This window comes from Pongo pygmaeus, chromosome 4 (genome assembly GCF_028885625.2).
Source record: "Pongo pygmaeus isolate AG05252 chromosome 4, NHGRI_mPonPyg2-v2.0_pri, whole genome shotgun sequence".
NCBI lineage: Eukaryota > Metazoa > Chordata > Mammalia > Primates > Hominidae > Pongo > Pongo pygmaeus.
In genome coordinates, this window is record NC_072377.2 from 117,979,089 (window position 1) to 117,998,450 (window position 19,362).

Here is a 19,362-nt window from a genome sequence, read left to right on the forward strand (position 1 = left end):
TTGTTAGAGTTTGTGCTATAATACTGAAAGTATCTGGAATTGTAGATGAATCTTCTTTAAAGATAAAGAACTTGCATTTTTGGATCAGTTTGCAATCCGTAAGGAAGACCCTCACCTACTATAGGCAGACTGAATACCATGCTTTTTGAATCTTTAGTTTAAAACAACAGAAATAATCCAAGTGTCAGTTTGTTTAATACCAAAGAGAAGTGACTGAAGTGAGATAGGAAGACAGAGGAACCGCGGCAACTTTGGGGACACTGATAGAAAGCCAAGGATAAGAGACAACACATGGAAATGATGTTAAAGGTTTGGCTTTTACATATTGATGGGCTTGAACGATTTTCTTTCTGTCTTGTGATGGCTTATCTCTGTGTGGGTATTTGGTGGTTGTGGTGGGGTGGGAGAACAGGCACTGAGACAAGGAAGATAGGGGAGATGATCAAAGGATGAGGAATCTCCAGGGAGACCACCAGACCACTCAATAATAATCATTTGTCCTCTCTTTTTAAATAGGTATTTGTGCCTTCCATTTTTTGTTGTTATCTTATTTCACAGGCAAGTAACTGTAGAGTGAGCAATTTTTTCTAATCTCTGATAAGAAAATGCTTTTGAAGTTAAACTATTAAGTGAAAAAATACTGCTTTTGATTTAAGGTAAATACTCCTTATCAAATGAAAGAATTACTGTTTATGCAGTCATTTGATAATTATTTCTTGAATCTTTCCAACTTTATAGCATTCTTCTAGGTGCTTAAATTATCCTTCCTGGTCTAGTTTACTAAGAGGTTTTAAATTAAAAAAAAATGAAGACTGAATGCTAAGATTTATCAAGTGCCTTTTGTGTACCTATTTAGAAGGACTTAGAGATTTTCTTTTTAAAGTTCCAGTATGTACTGAATTATGTTAATATATCTTCTCATATTAAATCTCTCTTACATTCTTGAAATAAAACTGATTTGGCCATTTTTAAAAAACATTGTCCTGGATTTGACTTGGTATATTTTTATTTGGACTTCATAAATATTTTGAATTATTAACTCATAATTATGCTAACTTTATTTAAAATTATTGAATACATATTTATAAGAGAGACTGACATAAGCATACTTTTTTTCATACTATTTTGTCAGATTTTGTATCAGGAATTCACTACTTTTGTGTGATTCATTGAGGAGTTTTTCACTTTTTGCATGATCTGGAATAATTTAGATGGCAAGAGCATTAACTACTCTGAAAGAGTAGAGAGCTTATTCTATAAAATGGACTCAATTGATGTTATTTGTGGAGATAATTTTAGGACATCTTTTTAACTTTTCTGTATTGTTATTGATATATCTTCTTGAGGCAATTTTGATAACTTCTATTTTCCTAGAAAATTCTTCAATTCAGGGAAAATTTTCAAACTTACCCTCCGCATCTGACTGAGAGACAGACGAGAGAACGACGTTAGAGTTATAGAGTAGGTCAGGCCTAGACATGGAGTGTATCTCTTTTACCAGTTGTTTTAAATATTCTACTAGATTTTCTTTTGAGTTCAATACTCAATGCATCAGTCATTGTTACTGCTGATATTATGGAATATTTACTTATATTAAGATCATAATATACATATTGTTCTGCAATTTGGTTCTTTTTTTTTTTTTTTCCTCACTTTGTTGCCCAGGCTGGAGTGCAGTGGCATGATCTCGGCTCACTGCAAGCTCCGCCTCCCGGGTTCACGCCATTCTCCTGCCTCAGCCTCCCGAGTAGCTGGGACTACAGGCGCCCGCCACCACACCTGGCTAATTTTTTGTATTTTCATTAGAGATGGGGTTTCACCATGTTAGCCAGGATGGTCTTGATCTCCTGACCTTGTGATCCGCCCACCTCGGCCTCCCAAAGTGCTGGGATTACAGGCATGAGCCACTGTGCCCGGCATGCAATTTGTTTTTTTCCCGCTACTTCGTATGTCAGGGACATCTTTCTTTCTTAGCTTATGAAGAGCAAGTTTTCTTAAACTTGGAACTATTGACAAGGAACCCAACAATCTTTGTTGTGGGGGCTTTCCTGTATTGTAGGGTGTTTATCAGCATTCCTTGCCTCTACTCACTTGATGTCAGTAGCACATTCTCTCCTCAGTTGTGACACCCCAAAGCATCTCCAGCTATTGCTCTATGGCTCCAGGAAGGAGGGGCAAAATTGCCCCCAGTTGAAAACCACTGATGTAAAACTACATCATTCTTTTAAAAACAGCTGCACAGAACTTTATAAATATACTATAGTTATTGAATGAATGAATCACTTACTGATGAATCTTCAGTTTTTTTGTCTATTATTTTTATTTACAGAATTTGTTTTTACATAATTTTAATTTTTATGTGGTCAAATTCATGTCATTGCTTAATAATTTCTCTGCCACACTCATACCCTGAGATGATTAAAATATTTCCTCATTTCATCCTAGACTTTTATGTTTTTATTATTTACATTTAAATCTCTAATACCTATGGAATTTATGCCACAAATGGCTATGTAAAATCAGCTTAGCTTTTTCTCAAGTGGTTATCCCATGGTCCCATACTTTTATGTAAGTTTGTCCTTTCCATTCAAAATGTTACCTTGTCGTGTACTAAATTCCCACATACGCTCTCTTTTCCATTTGTTTATTCACCCATTTCTGACAAATACCATACTGTTTTAATTATGAAATCTTTATAGTACATTTTTATATTTGGCAGGAAAGTTATGGTTTGGTCTTTTCCAAAATTGATAAGGGTATGCTTGCACATTACTCTTCTAAGAATTTTAGTATCCATTTCTTGTGTTCCATGAAAAATTTTGGGTTTTTACTGTGATTTTACTGGTCTTATTATATTACTGAAGAGAAAATTAAAAGGTTGCAATATTAAATCTTCCTTTTGTTAACATAATTTATCTCTGTTTATTTAGTTCCTCTTTTAAGCCCTGTTGTAAAATTTTTCTTTGGTAGTTTCTTTTTGTTTGTTTGTGGTTTCTTTTTTTTTTTTTGAGATGGAGTCTCTGTCCCCAGGCTGGAGTGCAGTAGCATGATCTCGGCTTACTGCAGCCTCTGCCTCCTGAGTTCTAGCAATTCTTCTGCCTCAGCCTCCCGAGTAGACGGGATTACAAGCATGTGCCACCATGCCTGGCTAATTTTTGTATTTTCAGAAGAGGTGAAGTTTCACCACATTGGCCAGGCTGGTCTTGAACTCCTGACCTCAAGTGATCCTCCCCCCTCAGCTTCCCAAAGTGTTGGGATTACAGGCATGAGCTACACTGTGCCTGGCCTCTTCAGTAGTTTTGTTCAGTTGGTTGTATCTTTCCCAGGTTAAAATTCTTCAAATGACTGTTTATTCTTAGTTTTACATTTATTTTTGTGAAGGAAAGATTTGCTGATTAGAATAGGGAACCAATGCGGGTATGTTCACCCCAAATACCTATCCTTTGTATGGACTCTGTGGTAGTGGATTTAGAGTAGTGGGTAGGTCCTGTTTCATAGGTAGACCTCCCTTTGGTGTGTGTGGAAAGTTCCCTATGATTGCTAAGTGAGGATGACATTACAAGCAGGGCGTCAGACAGATGTGTACTTGAGTGTGTTTCACTCCTGGGAAGAGTGGGGTCAGGCTGTCATGCTTATAAAAAACACCCAATCAGGCATATCTTTCCCTTTGTTTAGATTGAGGATAGAGTTTTCAGAGTTCAGGCTGAGGGCAAGTCTGTAGCCAGCTCTTCTGGCAAAGGATGTACTACCATGACAAGAGAATATTTACTTTTAAGTGGTTGCTCACAAGGTTTTTCAAAGGAAGGAAAATGGGGCAGAGTAGACCCATCTCTCCCCCAGTTCTACCATTATACACAGAGCAAAGTCTATATATATGAAGTACTTTTCTGAAAGGTTAGATATTCCCAAAAGGGTATTGCGTGGTAGGAGGGACAATGGTTGAAAGTTAATGAGTTTCGATGTTTCTTTTATTGCACAAGGGAGAATGTTTTCAGGCTTTGCACTTTCATATGCTTCGTGTTCCCTTGCATGCTTCCTTCATGATGACCAGCTTCTCTTGCAAGTGTCCCCACCTCCCTGAAACACACTTATTTCTCAGCTTAGCAACTTCTCTATCCCTCAGGAAACTCTATCCTTTTCCAAAGAAGCTTTTATGTTGTAAACCAAAAATCCCATTCTAAGCCCCCCGATAAACTGAACGGACCTCCTTCTCTCAGCCAAGGGCATTCCAAAGTTAACCTGAAAAAACTAGGTCAGGCCATTATGGGAATGCATGGTTGGATATGTCTTATTATACCTTCCTCACTTTGGAATTCAGGCACCGCTGACCAGCATTAGCATTAAAACAGAGACCTTAAGACTGACAAAACAGACTATTTGTAGCAATAAGATACCAGCATGACATATAGCAGGCCCTGAAAGAAATAAAAGTATTTTACCCCAAAATATGTTTCTTTGATATATTTTGAAATGGTCCTGCAAAGCTGTCTCTTGTGGAGAAAAATCTACATTGTGTAGAGAATTCCTTTCCCTTTCTAGGTCTTTTCCCTAATCCAGGAGAGAATGGACTAAGAGCTTGGCACCTTTTTAAGTCTGATAAGGAACATTTACAATCTATTCTCTCTGAAGCCTGCTACCTGGAGGCTTCATCTGCATGATAAGAACCTTGGTCTCTAGAACCTCTTATCTTAACCCACACTGCCTTCTATTGATTCTAGGTCTTTAGATGTTAGCTTAACTCTTCAGCCAATTGCTAATCAGAAAATCTTTGAATTCAGCTATGACCTGGAAGCTCCTGCTTCTCAAGTTGTCCTGCCTTTCCAGACCAAACCAATGTATGCCTTACATGTATTGATTGATGTCTTATGTCTTCCTAAAACATATAAAACCAGGCTGACCACCTTGGGCACATATTCTTTGGACCCCTTGAGACTGTGCCTCAGGTCATGGTCACTCATATTTGGCTTAGAATAAATCTCTTCAAATATTTTACAGAGTTTGACTCTCTGTTGACAATGCCTTGATGTCTTCTGGCATTGCGTTTAAAAGAATGAACATAGGATGAGCATGATTGTTCATCTCTGAAGAGTTGTGGAGAATCCAGAGGGTTATAGGCTCTTGTTCCAGGAGGGAGAGCGATCATGCTCTCCAATTCTACACAATTCTATGTCATCTCTTCTGTTAGTGAGTGAAGGAGTCAGAGTCCACTTAGAAAAACAGCATGACACCAAATAGCCTAACAGAAAAAAAGAAATATGGGGAGTTGGTATTAGAGGATTGAAAAGCAACCAGGGATCACTAAGCTAGCACAGTGATAGGAAGTGCTATGAACAGCTGCCACCCCAGGGCCAGGGATGAAAAGGAAGAGAGGGTGGGGTTAATAGAACCCTGAAGGTTGGTGTTTGGGGCTCTGCAGAACTGCTACCTGGTTGGTGGTCATGTCTCTGAGGAAGTGCATCTCTGGGAGTGTGGAAACAAAGCTGAAGCTATAGTGGTGCTACAGCTAAACCCAGCTGCCACTGTTGTTTCACAAAACCATTCCTGGGCCAATGCTGATAGGAGCAATGAGCACACGGGAAGGAGAAAGTCCTTTGTCCCTGCTCCAGCGTCACAGTCTCCCTCTAGTGACCCCTATTGGCAGAACCTAACAGGGAACCACTGGCAAAGGAGAAATGTTTGCAGAGTCTAAACCTCTGCATCACCAAGCTGAGTACAGAAGAGAGCGTTTGGAGGTAAGAGATAACAGTGAATATTCTGCATAGTGAAAGTCAGTGAGGTTCAGACGGGAAGTGGGCATTTGTGTGAAGATGCATATTTGCACTCATCAGAGACACACAAGCTAATCCCACCTCATGGAAATACTATTTTGGTGCAAGGATAGACAAATAAACCAATGGAGCAGATAAAGTCCACAAATAGATGTGCACATATATGGTTTCTTGATTTGCAATAAAGGTGCCATTGTCATTCAGTGGAAAAAGATCATTATTAAATAAATGGTGCTGGAGAAATTGGTATCTATTCAGGGAAAAAAAATGACTCTTGAACTTGACCTTATACCACACATAAAAATTAATTCAAAGTGGATCATAGACCTGAATGTGAAAGGCAGAACAATAAAACTTCTAGAATGTAACAAAGGAAAATGATCATGGAGTAGGCAAGATTTCTTAAACAAGACACAAAAAACATTAAGCCATAAAAGAAAAAGGAAAAAGATAAATTGAGCTTTCTTAAAATTAAGAACTTCTGTTCATCAAAAGGCATAGTTAAGGAAGCAAGTTCAGTGAGCAAGCCACAGATTGGGGGAAGATATTTGTAATACATATACTTAACAAAGGAGTCATATCCAGTATATATAGATACATAAAAATTAAACACCTATAAATCATATAACCCAAATTAAACCCAGAATGAGGGAAAAGTATAAACAGAGTAGATTGGCTAAAATGAAAAGATTCAACATGAAGTGTAGGTGAGATTGTAGAGCAGCTGGAGCTCACATACATTGCAGATAGAAGTATAAACAGTTCCAGACAAAGTGGTTCAGCCACTTTGAAAAACTGTTTGCTGGTATTTATTAAATCTAAATGAACTTCTATCTTCTTCTATCTTATGACCCAGCAGATCTCAGTTCTACTTTTAGGTATATATCCAAGAGAAATGAGTTCATATATCAACCAAAAGGCACATGAAAGACCGTCCTTTGCAGCTTTAGTCATAATAGCCAAAAACTAGAAATGCTACAAATATCCAATAACAGAGGAATACAAAAGGAAATTGTAGTATATTCATAAAATGGAACACTACTCAGCAATAAAAAAAAGAAAGAACTGATATTTACAATAGTATGGATACATCTCAAAAGCATTCTGTTGGAAAAGAGAAACCAGACACAAAAGTGTATATACTATGTGATTCCACTTACATAAAGTGAAAGACAGGCAAATATCGTCAAAGATGATAAAAGTCAGAGTAGTGATTATCATTGAGGTGAGTGAGTGAGGAGGCATGAGGGAACTTTCTGGAGTGATGAAAATGTTCTATATCTTGGTCTGTGTGGTAGTTACATAGGTTACATACAGAAGTAAAAATTTAGCTGTGCAGTTAAGAATATATAGTTTATAGCAAACAAGTTTTATCTTTAAAAACAACCTACAGGCCAGGCACGGTGGCTCATGCTTGTAATCCCAGCACTTTGGGAGGCCAAGGCGGGTGGTTCAGGAGGTCAAGAGATCGAGATCATCCTGGCCAACATGGTGAAACCCTATCTTTGCTAAAAATACAAAAATTAGCTGTGCGTGGTGGCACATGCCTGTAGTCCCAGCTACTCAGGAGGCAGAGGCAGGGGAATCACTTGAATCCGGGAGGCAGAGGTTGCAGTGAGCCAAGATCTCGCCACTGCACTCCAGCCTGGGCGACAGGGTGAGACTCCATCTCAAAAAAACAAAAACAAACAAACAAAACCTACAAAAGAAAAAAGTATTTCTTTTGTTATCATGTTCCTGGCCTAGCCCTTAGGAACAATAGATAATCATAATTGTGTGAAGGAGTATCTGACTCTTTTCTGTTTTGCTGAAGACTGAGCATCACTGAAAACAAAACTAAACTAAACAAAGCAAAACAAAACAGAAATCATGGTATTAGGTTGACCTTTTTGTGTCCTGTGAGGAGTAGCATCAATTTCAAATTGAATTCTTTTAATTTTAGGGCTCTTTCTAAGAGGGGGCAGGGGATGGGAAATTTATTCATTACACTTTTCCATATGTAGAAAGATGAAAAGCACCTTATCTGCAAAGATCTGATAGGACGTGGAGGATGGAGGGCCCAGAGCACTTTAGAAACATAGCAGGAAATCAGTGAAGCAGTACATAGAGAAGAACTAGAGGATATGGGTATGCAGTCAGGTAACCTGTACACAGAGAACACTTGAAAAGTATTAGCTACTCTAATTCAGATCTTAGGATTTTGATAATGCCAATAGCATTACTGAACAACTGGTGAAGAATTATCTGGCTTTATTTTAATCTTTGGACAAGTGCATTCCTGTGTGTGTGCAACTGTGTGTGTATACATTACAAGAAGAAGAGAATTATCTTTATATTAACCTAGTGATCCTTTTCTATCCCTTCTGCTGGACATTTTGGTGATAGGTAATAGCCTGCTTGCATCCCTAAACCTTGTCAGCAAGGGGCCCAGAGGAGAATCAAATCCTTTTTTGAAGTCATAGGCATTTTGCAAGAGAAAGTCTGGTGCTCTAAGAAAAAGATGATTCTAACTAAAATATAATTAAAGAAGCAAGAGAATTAGAATGGCCATTATTTGCAAGTTGGGGGAAAGACCAAAGAGAGCAAATGAAGACTAATGGTATAATGCTATTCCAAAGCTGAGTTTCTAACATTGCCTGAATAATACATAAACCTGTAATTAAGATTTAAAATGATGCTTGTGGGAAATGTTCTTTTGGGCCAGAAGAATTTAATATTTCTTGTGGTCATTGAAAGCAAGATGAGCAATCATTTTTTCACCCTCTATTGGAAGTAGGAGAGCAGTAACTTAAACCACAAAGAAAGTGCTAAGGTATTTAGGAGGAGGAGCTAAAGCTGTGGGGGTGGTGTTAGAATGATAGAAATTCCAGACTGATAAGAGTCTTGGTTAGTCTCATAGGCTGAAATACATGGCAAAACCCAAAAAAGTTGTGACTCTTTGGTGTGTGTGGAATAGAGGGTGGGAGAGAATTGAATTGGAGTATTGAACTTTTAAGATTTTTTTTTTAATGAAAAGTTGATCTAAACCGTTTCTGGCCTACCAATCTACATTTCTTGAGCATAGATTTTAGGTTTGAGATTTTTGCCTTGAAAGGTGAGACTATTCAAGCTCTCTGGACTGAATTCTGTGAAATAATTTTGTGTGTGGACCCTGGGTGGATCCCAATTCACCATTGTCAGGAGGGTACAGGGTGAGTTGAAGAGTGATGGAGATTGGAGTTGTAAAAATCAACCAATCACCCACCTATTTTAATATACAAGGAACCAGAATAAATCATCCAAAGTTGCAGAGGTAATTACTGGTAGAGTTAGAGCTTGAATTCAGGTTTTCTGATTCTGCACTTAGGGTCCTGTCTGTTCCACACAATGTAGCACAGAGATGATTTCCACCAGAGACACTGTTCAGTGTAGGAATCTTCATCTCTACCATCAAAAAGTATTCGGTGGTACCTTATTGGCTTCTAATAAATAGCGATGCTGTGCATAAATGGAGAGAATTATAGACACATTTTTTTTGTTTTTTTTTTTAAGCTACAGGTTTAGAGCATAAAATTGTATTGATTTCACTAAGCTGCAATATAGTTCTATATATTGTCAGTAAGAAAGAACATGGAGAACTATTCTCCTTCAGTTTTGTCTGAAAATGTCTTTATATTACCCTATTCTTTAATGATAGTTTGGCCACATTTAAAATTTTCTAATGGCAGTTCTTTTCCCTCAGCACTTCAAAGATGTTATTGAGTTATTTTCTTCTGCTGTTAGTATTGTCTGCTATCAGTCTGATTAGTGTCACTTCATAAATAATTGATAGCTCTACTCTAGCGTTTTCACTTTTTGTCTTTGGTTTCTTTGCAGTTTCACCATGAAGGTTCAGTTTTGGCTGTGTTAATTCTGCTTGAAACCCACTGCAATTCCTAAAACCAAGGTTTTGTCTTTCACCAATTGTGAAAATTTCACAGCTATGATCTCTTTCAGTATTGCCTTTTTCATTTCCTCCATTCTCTCCTTCCCCTTCTCTTATCAGGCATGCATTGGAGCAATTCATTTTGTCCTCTATTCTGCTTAATGTCACTTTCATGGCTTGCATCTCTCTATTCCCGCTTCATCCTTGATCATTTTTTTCAAATCTATCTTCTGCTTGTCTGATTTTCTCTTCAGATTTCTAATCTGCTGCTTTACCCACGCATTGTGGTATTCAGTTCCCAAAGTTCTATCTGTTACTTCAACAAATATGTTTGTCCTGTTGTTTAGATGGTGGGAGAGTGTTTTTCCTAATCCACTCTTACCCCGAGAGTGGGTTCCTTTGGGGAATCCCAACTATGTGTAGAGTCTGTTCCCCTCCCCTGCCTGGCTTAGGACCCAGGCTCATCTCTGATCTCTTCATAGCTGTTAGAATGAAAGTCTCTGTCATTGCCCTCTCATCCTCCATTTCCTCGTCTCACTGAAGTTTCAGCTGCCATTTACCATCTCACTCACAGGGAGAATGCTATATGAAGGTGAAGTCAGTGATTGAGCTGATGCATCCACAAACCAAAGAACACCAAATATTGCCAGCAAAGCACCAGAAGCCTGGAGAGAGGCATGGAACAAATTCTCTTTCATAGCCTATCTTAGCTCATCTGTACAGCTATAACAAAATGCTGTAGACTGGGTAATTTATAATGAACAGAAATTTATTTCTCATAGTTCTGGAGGCTGGGAAGTCCAAGATCCAGTTGCCAGCAAACTGTCTGGTGAGGTGCATGGTCTCTGTTTGCAAGGTGGTGCCATCTTGCTGTATCCTCCTGAGAGGAGGAACACTGTGTCCTCAAATAGAGGAAGGTGGGTCCAAAGGGCAGAACACCACTTGACACCTCTTTTCTAAGTGTCTTAATCCCATTCATGAGGGAGGAGCCCTCATAACCTAATCACCTCTTAAAGGCTGCACTTCTTACTGCTATGACATTGGCCATTAAGTTTCAACACCTGACATATTCAAATTATAACATGCCCCTTAGAGGGAACCAACGCTGCTAACACTGGGTTTCAGGCTTCTAGTCTCCAGAATTGTGAGAGAACAAATTTCTGTTGTTCTAAGTCACCCAGTTTGTGATTTGTAATGGCAGCTTAGCAAACTAAGGTAGGTAAATAGGAAGAAAGGTAGATAGGGAGACAGATGGATAGGTTGGTAGAAGTCACCAGCTTTGACTTGCATTAAATACAGTAAAACCATAGTGGCCATTGGTACCAAAAGATATTTTATACAACCTTATTTTCCTTGCTAACATCTGTCTAGTGGTCCAGAGTTCAGTCAGGCCCACTGGACATGCAGTTGCAGGCTGGGTGTGGGAGCAGCAGACAATTTCTATTTCCCAAACACTGTTAGAAAATTGTTAATAAAACACCATGGACTAAGCTCTCATTAGTTCAGTTATTGCTGAGAATGAGGATTCAAGTGCTGCACTTCGGTATGGCTGATGAGCAGAGACAGCCAATATTGACATGGCAATGGGAGAGGAGTGGTTATGAGGATGAAAACTTACTGTTTCCAAGTAGGTCGACTATCATGAAACTTGAGCTTTTAAGGCCAGCAGCTTCTGGGTTTGGGAATGCTGCTTTCCTGTTGTGGGGGAATGGGCAGTGTTGGGAATCTATATCTTGTCTGTCTTACAGAAATCTCTAGGGACTGCTTGCAATTTCCAGGAAATTTGGTTGTATCTTCCTTAACCAGAGAACCAACTTGCTGTAGGAAATTAATTAAATAAAAATACTCTTGTATCTGTTTTTCATCTTATTAAGCACTGGAGTCCCCAATAATGTGGGCTGAAATTGTCCCAAATCTCATTCATTGCTGACTTTTTCTTATTCCAATTTAATTTTGGCTCAGATTCTGATGTTTTATTCTGTCCCACGGTTATGATGCCTTTCCTGCCCTAGGGCCTGCTGTAGTGTGTGTGTTTTCTGACTTTTTGGCTTGGATGCTTTCAAAGGTTGTGCGTCTTTGGCTTATTCTGCTTCAGCATTATTTGTGTAAGATCGCTCACCCTCAGGCACCAAGCCCTGGCTGACCCAGCTGGCCTTGCCCTGTCTTTTATGTAACAATGTGAAAACTGAAGATCCCACTAAACACCAAGGTAGGATAAACATGAAATTTCAGTGTGGTGCCCAATTACCTTAGAGTGATTCTTCAAGGGAAATGTAAAGAAATGGCTCCATGACCCTTGACCTCCTTACCCACTTCAAAGGTTGAGATAATAGAAGAGAGAGGGTTTGCATGGAGGTTTCTTTGGAGAGACCTGTTGCTGTGAACGCCTTTTTTTTTTTTTTTTTTTTTTTTTCACATTTAGCCCTGCGAGAGTGGTATCCACAGGTGCACGCAGAGAAAGGTAACATGCAGGCCACTGTATTTAAGAACCACTGTACACTGGGGTTGAGATGGAGCAGGGGCCCTTCTTAGGGGCTTGTGGGAACTCCAAGCATGAAAATGAATAAAAATCTTGAGTTTCTTCCAGGGAATTCTGGGCACCTACGTAGTTCTGAGAAGTAAATGACCAACTTCATAAGCAAGAAGGTAATAGTACCTTAAAACAATAGCCAAGGAAGTTAGAGTTAGCATATATTTGGCTCCCTATAGAAACAAAAAATAATGTCTTAACATATGTCTCTGAGTTATTTTTCAGAAACCCAGACCCCCACCATATGGATCTGCCAGTGCATAGACCTCAGATGAGGAACTGAGAGCTGGGCTCTGACCACTGTTCTTTGTGCTAAATTTCTTCCTGAGGTGCCTAAAGTTTACACCCATGAGCCAGAGCTCACAGTCTTCTGGTGATCCTAAATTTTTAGGCTTTGTCTCCTTAACCACTTGCAAATCAGAAAATCTTTGAATCCACCTATGACCTGTGGGCCCCTGGTTAGAGATTTCTTGCCTTTTTAGGTCAATCCAATGTATAACTTCCATGTATTGATTTATGACTTTGCCTATAACCTCTGCCTCCCTGCCTTTAAAAACTCTTACCTGGCGAGGTAGGGTGGCTCACGCCTGTCTGTAATCCTAGCATTTTGGGAGGCTAAGGTGGGAGGATCACTTGAGCCCAGGAGTTAGAGATCAGCCTAGGCAACATAGGGAGTCCCTGTCTATACAAATAATAAAAAAATTAGCCAGGTGTGGTGGCACACACATGTGGTCCCAGCTACTTGTGAGGCTGAAATTGGAGGATCACCTGAGCCCTGGAGGTTGCGGCAGTGATCACACCACTGCACTCCAGCCTGGGTGACAGAGCAAGACTCTGTCTTAAAAATAAAAAACAACTCTGACCTGTAAGACATCAGGAAGTTCAGGTCTTAGGCATTAGGTGCCTGATTCTCATTGCTTGGCACACTGCAATAAATGCCTCACTTCTTTCACTGCAGTCCCAATGTCAGTGTTTGGCTTTGCCTTGCCAAGCAGGCTGACCCAAGTTCAGTTTGGCAACAGTAGGATGCCAGTCTGAGAAATTCTGATGTGGAAATAAGGGCCAGATCAGTGCAGTCTGGGGATCAGTCTGCTCTCAAGAGTTGTCAGGGCAAATGATGTCTGAGTGTGTACTGTGGATGAGAGGTGAGCCATGTAGGAGAGGGAACTGGCTTGGCATGTTCTATAGGCCTGCCCAGAAGGGCAGAGGGACCAAAGCAGCAAACCCAGGGAGGAGACATCTGATTATTGGAGGCTAACAAAGAAGTCACAGGGCATGGAAAGGTTAGAATGGTGTGACCAGAAGGAGTGAGGTGCTTGTGATGTGAGTTCTCATGATGGAATTTTCATAGTCTATTGAAGCTGAATGAAGCAAAAAAGTATTCTCTAAAATCCTGGGGATTTTAGTTAAAGCTAAAAGGATAAAGTACAATGGCACACTCTGCCCCTCCTGTCTGCCTTTATCAGCTCAGGCACAGAGCTCAGAGACAGCAGCACCATAGCATCTAGAAGCAGACTTTACTCTTCCCATAAATTTATCTTCCCACATTTTCCTGCCTTTTAGAAGCCTAAAGATACCTCCTTCTTTGTCCTTGTCTCTATAGGATTTATGGATCTTTGTTAAAGCGCTATTTAAACAAGGCCCCTAGGCTGCTGCCTTGAAAGAGAAATACTTTTGTACTGACACCGGTCCCACATCATGGGTACAACACATGTTAATAAACTTCTGTTTTTCTTTTGTTAATATGACTTGTTTTCAGGAAAGTGTCTCAACTAAGAACCTAAAAAGGAAATTATGTTTTCTCCCCTGAAACATATTCCATGAATGTGAGAAAGATGTGGTTTAAATATTCACCAAGTCCAGAGAGCACAAGGCTCACTTAGTCAGAACCAGTTCAAGTGAGACCTTCCCCACAAACTTCTGCCAGGGTGGTTGAGAACCCCAGAGGGCTGTCCTGTTTCACTGCTCTGTCTTCCACAGCTTCCTCATGATGAGGGAGATGTGTTTTCTCCACCCTTCACTAGATTCATGGCTGAGGCCCCATAACAAAAGACAGATTAACAAGAGAAAAGCATACAAATTTAGTACAAGTTTTATGTGACATCGGAGCCTTTAGCAATAAAAATTGAAAAAAAACAGGTAAACTTGTATATTTTTATGCTAGGTTTGATGAAAAGGTTGTGGAGAAGTATGACTGGACAAAGAGGATAAGACCTAATGGTGACAACTTGGAGGATCTTAGCAAATCCTGTCTGCCCAGATTCCTCTTGGCATCTCTGTGTCTTTGAGGGTAAGGATGTTAGTTTCCTTCAGGTATAGGGTAGTGATATGATTCAGCTCTGTGTCCCCACCCAAATCTCATCTTGAATTGTACTCCCATAATTCCCATGTGTTGTGAGAGGGACCCAATAGGAGATAATTGAATCATGGGGGCAGTTCCCCCATACTGTTCTCATGGTAGTTAACAAGTCTCATGAAATCTGATGGTTTTATCAGGGGTTTCCGCTTTTGCATCTTCCTCATTCTTTGCCTGCTGCCATCCATGTAAGACGGGACTTGCTCCTGCTTGCCTTCTGCCATGATTGTGAGGCTTCCCCAGCCACATGGAACTGTAAGTCCAATTAAATCTCTTTCTTTCATAAATTGCCCAGTTTTGGGTATGTTTTTATCAGCAGCGTGAAAATGCACCAATACAGTAAATTAGTAGCAGAAGTGGGGTGCTGTTGCTGAAAAGATACCCAAAAAGGTGGAAGTGACTTTAGAACTGGGTAACAGGCAGAGATTGGAACAGTTTGGAGGGCTCAGAAGAAGACAGGAAAATGTGGGAAAGTTTTGAACTTCCTAGAGGCTTGTTGAATGCCTTTGACAGAAATGCTCATAGTAATATGAACAATAAGGTCCAGGATGAGGTGGTCTCAAATGGAAATGAGGACCTTATTGGGAACTAGAGCAAAGGAGACTCTTGTTATGTTTTAGCAAAGAGACTGGCAGCATTTTTGCCCCTGCCCTAGAGATTTGTGGAACTTTGTATCTGAGAGAGATGATTTAGGGTATCTGGCAAAAGAAATTTCTAAGGAGCAAAACATTCAAGAGGTGACTTGGGTGCTATTAACAGCACTCAGTTTTAAAAGGGAAATGGAGCATAAAGGTTTAAAAAAGTTGAAGCCTGATAACATGATAGAAAAGAAAATCCCATTTTCTGAGGAGAAATTTAAGCCAGCTGCAGAAATTTGCATAAGTAATGAGGAACCAAATGTTAATCACCAAGGCAATGGGGAGAATTTCTCTAGGGCACGTCAGAGGTCTTCATGGCAGCCCCTCTCATCACAGGCCTGACTGTGGTTTCGTGGGCCAGGCCCAGGATCCCTGAGCTGTGTGCAGCCTAGGGGCTTGGTGCCCTGCATCTCAGCCACTCCAGCTGTGGCTGAAAGGGGCCAGTGTAGAGCTCAGGCTGTGGCTTCACACGGTGCAAGCCCCAAACCTTAGCAGCTTCCAGGTGGTGTTCAGCCTGCCGGTGAACAGAAGTCAAGAATTGAGGTTTGGGAACCTCTGCCTAGATTTCAGATGTATGGAAATGCCTGGATGCCCAGGCGTAAGTTTGCTGCAGGGGTGGGGCTCTCATGGAGAACCTCAGCTAGGGCAGTGCAGAAGGGAAATGTGGGGCCAGAGCCCCCAAACGGAGTCCCTGCTGGGGCACTGCCTAGTGGAGCTGTGAGAAGAGGGACACCATCCTCCAGACCCCAGAATGGTAATGGTAGATCCACCAACAGCTTGCACTGTGCACCTGGAAAAGCCACAGACACTAAACACCAGCCCATTAAAGCAGCTGGGAAGGAGGCTGTATACCCTGCAAAGCCACAGGGGCGGAGCTGCCTAAGGCCATGGGAACCCACCTCTTCGATCAGCGTGACCTGGATGTGAGACATGGAGTCAAAGGAGATCATTTTGGAGCTTTAAGATTTGACTGCCATGCTGGATTTTGGACTTGCATGGGCCCTGTAGCCCCTTTGTTTTGGCCAATTTCTCCCATGTGGAATGGTATTTAGCCAATGCCTGTACCCCCATTGTATCTAGGAAATAACTATCTTGCTTTTGATTTTACAGGGTCATAGGCAGAAGGGACTTGACTTGTCTCAGATGAGACTTTGGACTGTGGACATTTGAGTTAATGCTAAAACGAGTTAAGACTTTGGGGGACTGTTGGGAAGGCATGATTGGTTTTGAACTGTGAGGACATAAGATTTGGCAGGGGCTAGGGGTGGAATGATATGGTTTGGCCCTGTGTCCTCACCAAAATCTCATCTTGAATTGTACTCCCATAATTCCCACATGTTGTGAGAAGGACCCAGTGGGAGATAATTGAATCATGGGGGCAGTTTCCCCCATACTGTTTTCATGGTAGTGAATAAGTCTCCAGATCTGATGATTTTATCAGGGGTTTCCACTTTTGTGTCTTCCTCATTCTCTCTTTGCCTGCTGCCATCCATGTAAGATGTAACTTGCTCCTCTTTGCCTTCTGCCATGATTGTGAGGCTTCCCCAGCCACATGGAACTTTAAGTCCAATTAAATCTCTTTCTTTCATAAATTGCCCAGTCTTGGGTATGCCTTTATTAGCAGTGTGAAAATGAACTAATATAGGTAGGCACATCTCACATGAGGTTTTTATGGCCTACTTGAGAGGAAGGTCAGAAAACTGTTTCATGACCTGCTTTAGGGGAAGAGGGCAGGGAAAGGCCATAGAGTGACCTTCCTGGGTTTTGCTATTTTTTCAAATGCCAAAGTGCCATATTTTGTGCTTGTGTGTCCTGAAACCCATCATGACCTTAAAGAAACAGTGAACCTGTTTCATCAAGAGAGAAAGTGGGGTATGTTCATCAAATATAAGGTGAGGTATATTCTCAAACTACTTCTTACTAAAAGGAAAATGACTTTATAGTCAAGCCTAGACAACAGTTTTTATTATAGGGCATTCTCTTTATTGTTTTATTGGTTTAGAAAAGACAATTTGTGAGGGTAGGTAAGTTTATGCTGTGATAACAAATTAATCTAAAAGTCGCTGTGCCTTAATATAACTTATTTCTTACTCACACTGCGTGTCCCTCATGGGTTGGCAGACTGCAGTTCCATACAGGAATTCAAGACAATAGAGGCTCCACCATCTTGTAACTGCAGCAAGTGGAATATGTGCCAATGATACGCGAAACTTGCATGTGGACTTTTCCCTACCTTAGCTAGGAAGACATACAATCATTGACTCCTAAGTTTTATTGATTAGAACTCCTCACTGAACCTCATCTAATTGCAAGGGGGCTGGGCGTGGTGGCTCACACCTGTAATCCCTGCAGTTTGGGAGGCCAAGTTGAGCAGATGGCTTGAGCCCAGGAGTTTGAGACCAGCTTTGGCAACATGGTGAAACCCTGTCTCTACAAAAAGACACAAATTAGCCAGGCATGGTGGTGCGTGCCTATAGTCCCAATTACTTGGGAGGTTGAGGCAGGAGGATCACCTGAGCCCAGGGAGGTGGAGGTGGCAGTGAGATGTGATCATGCCACTGCACTCCAGCCTGGGCAACAGAGTGAGACCTTGTCTCGAAGAAAAAAAAATGCCAGGGGGCTGGGAAGTGTAGGAAAAGAAATGTATTTGTTGAGCATTATACTCTCTGCCACAACACATTATCCCAATATCACCTCAGTTAATGTTCATTTGTAACATGTAATACTAATCAGTGGGCAGAATTGTTTTTAAAAAGGGGAAATAATATATTTTACACAATTTAGTGAGATATTTTTGTAAACAAAAGCTTTAAAGATCACTTAAAAAGCGATATAATGAGTGGTTACATTTATTTTCAACTATACACTGAAGATAAATTTTAAAATCACTTTCTTAATATTATACAGGTACTTAAGACCTGAGATAAAGTATACATTGACAGCATCATACACAGATAGATTCAGAAAGATATCTCTCTTCCAACAACTAAGGCAGAAGTGAAAGTGTTGTACTCTAGAAAATATGAGCCTAGAAAAAAAGTAGCACTTCTAAATTAACTTCATTCTGTATATTTTTAAGTTTATAAAGCAAACTAATTATAAGTACATAGTTGTTGTAATTATAAGTACATAGTTGACTACTTTACCAATAATTCTAAAGTTCATAAATGGAAGTTATCCTTAAGAAACTTGTTAAACTCTTCTCATAAGATAAAAGGTAAATATTGTCTTGAATTTGTGCTTGCATGGTTTATAAAATGAATGAAAGAGACTATAAAAGAGACTTCTAACAAATTGATTTCAGGTAACAGCAATATCTATTTATGCATTCTAGAATCTGCTTAAGTTCACCTGAAAAAAGTAAGGTTATGAGATGAGCTTATATTCTGAACCACACAATCTCATATTGGCTGTACATTGTCTTGAATTTTTGCTCCTGCTGCACTTTAGATTGCCAAGTCCTGCCCCCATAAAATGATTATAAACACATAGGCAGGAATCAGGCTTCATCTAGTTCAATTGTCTTTTAACCCCCAGGAGCCCTAGCCCTAGCACTGTCCTGAGTGTCGAGCAAGCCCTATTCTATTAACATTTCTGAGGTATTTGCAGTGGTTGCTACTGACAATTTGACAAAAGCAGCAACCTGTGCAGCCTCAGCCATTTTGGATAATGAGTAAATTCCTAAATAGGTAGTCAAATTGATTGCCCATTAATTTAAAAATTCCAAAGTGGCACATATTTTTATTATCCTTCCTTCTCCCTTCTCATCTCACATTTATCTTCACATATATCATGCATTTTAAATATTTGCCCTCCTGAGTAACTTTTCTTAAAAGTCAGAAAGAAGTGAATATTTTCAATGATGACGTAGCAAGTTTTTTTAAAAAAATTGTGAGGTACAGAAAAAGATCCAAGTATGGTTTAAAATAAAAATAAAACTATGTGATTTATCTGACTAAGCAAGATAAATCACATTTGATGCAAATCATCCTGTTCACGTGAACAAAAAGCCCCTTTTTTATTTATCAATTTTTAAAATTTACCAACAAATCTATGCTTGTTTCATTTGAATAATTTGAAAAAAGTTCATTTAGAAGCATCTAAGTGTCACTGGTAGAGGGTAGGGACTGCAAGTTGTTCAGGTTCTTGGCATTTTGAACAAAGAA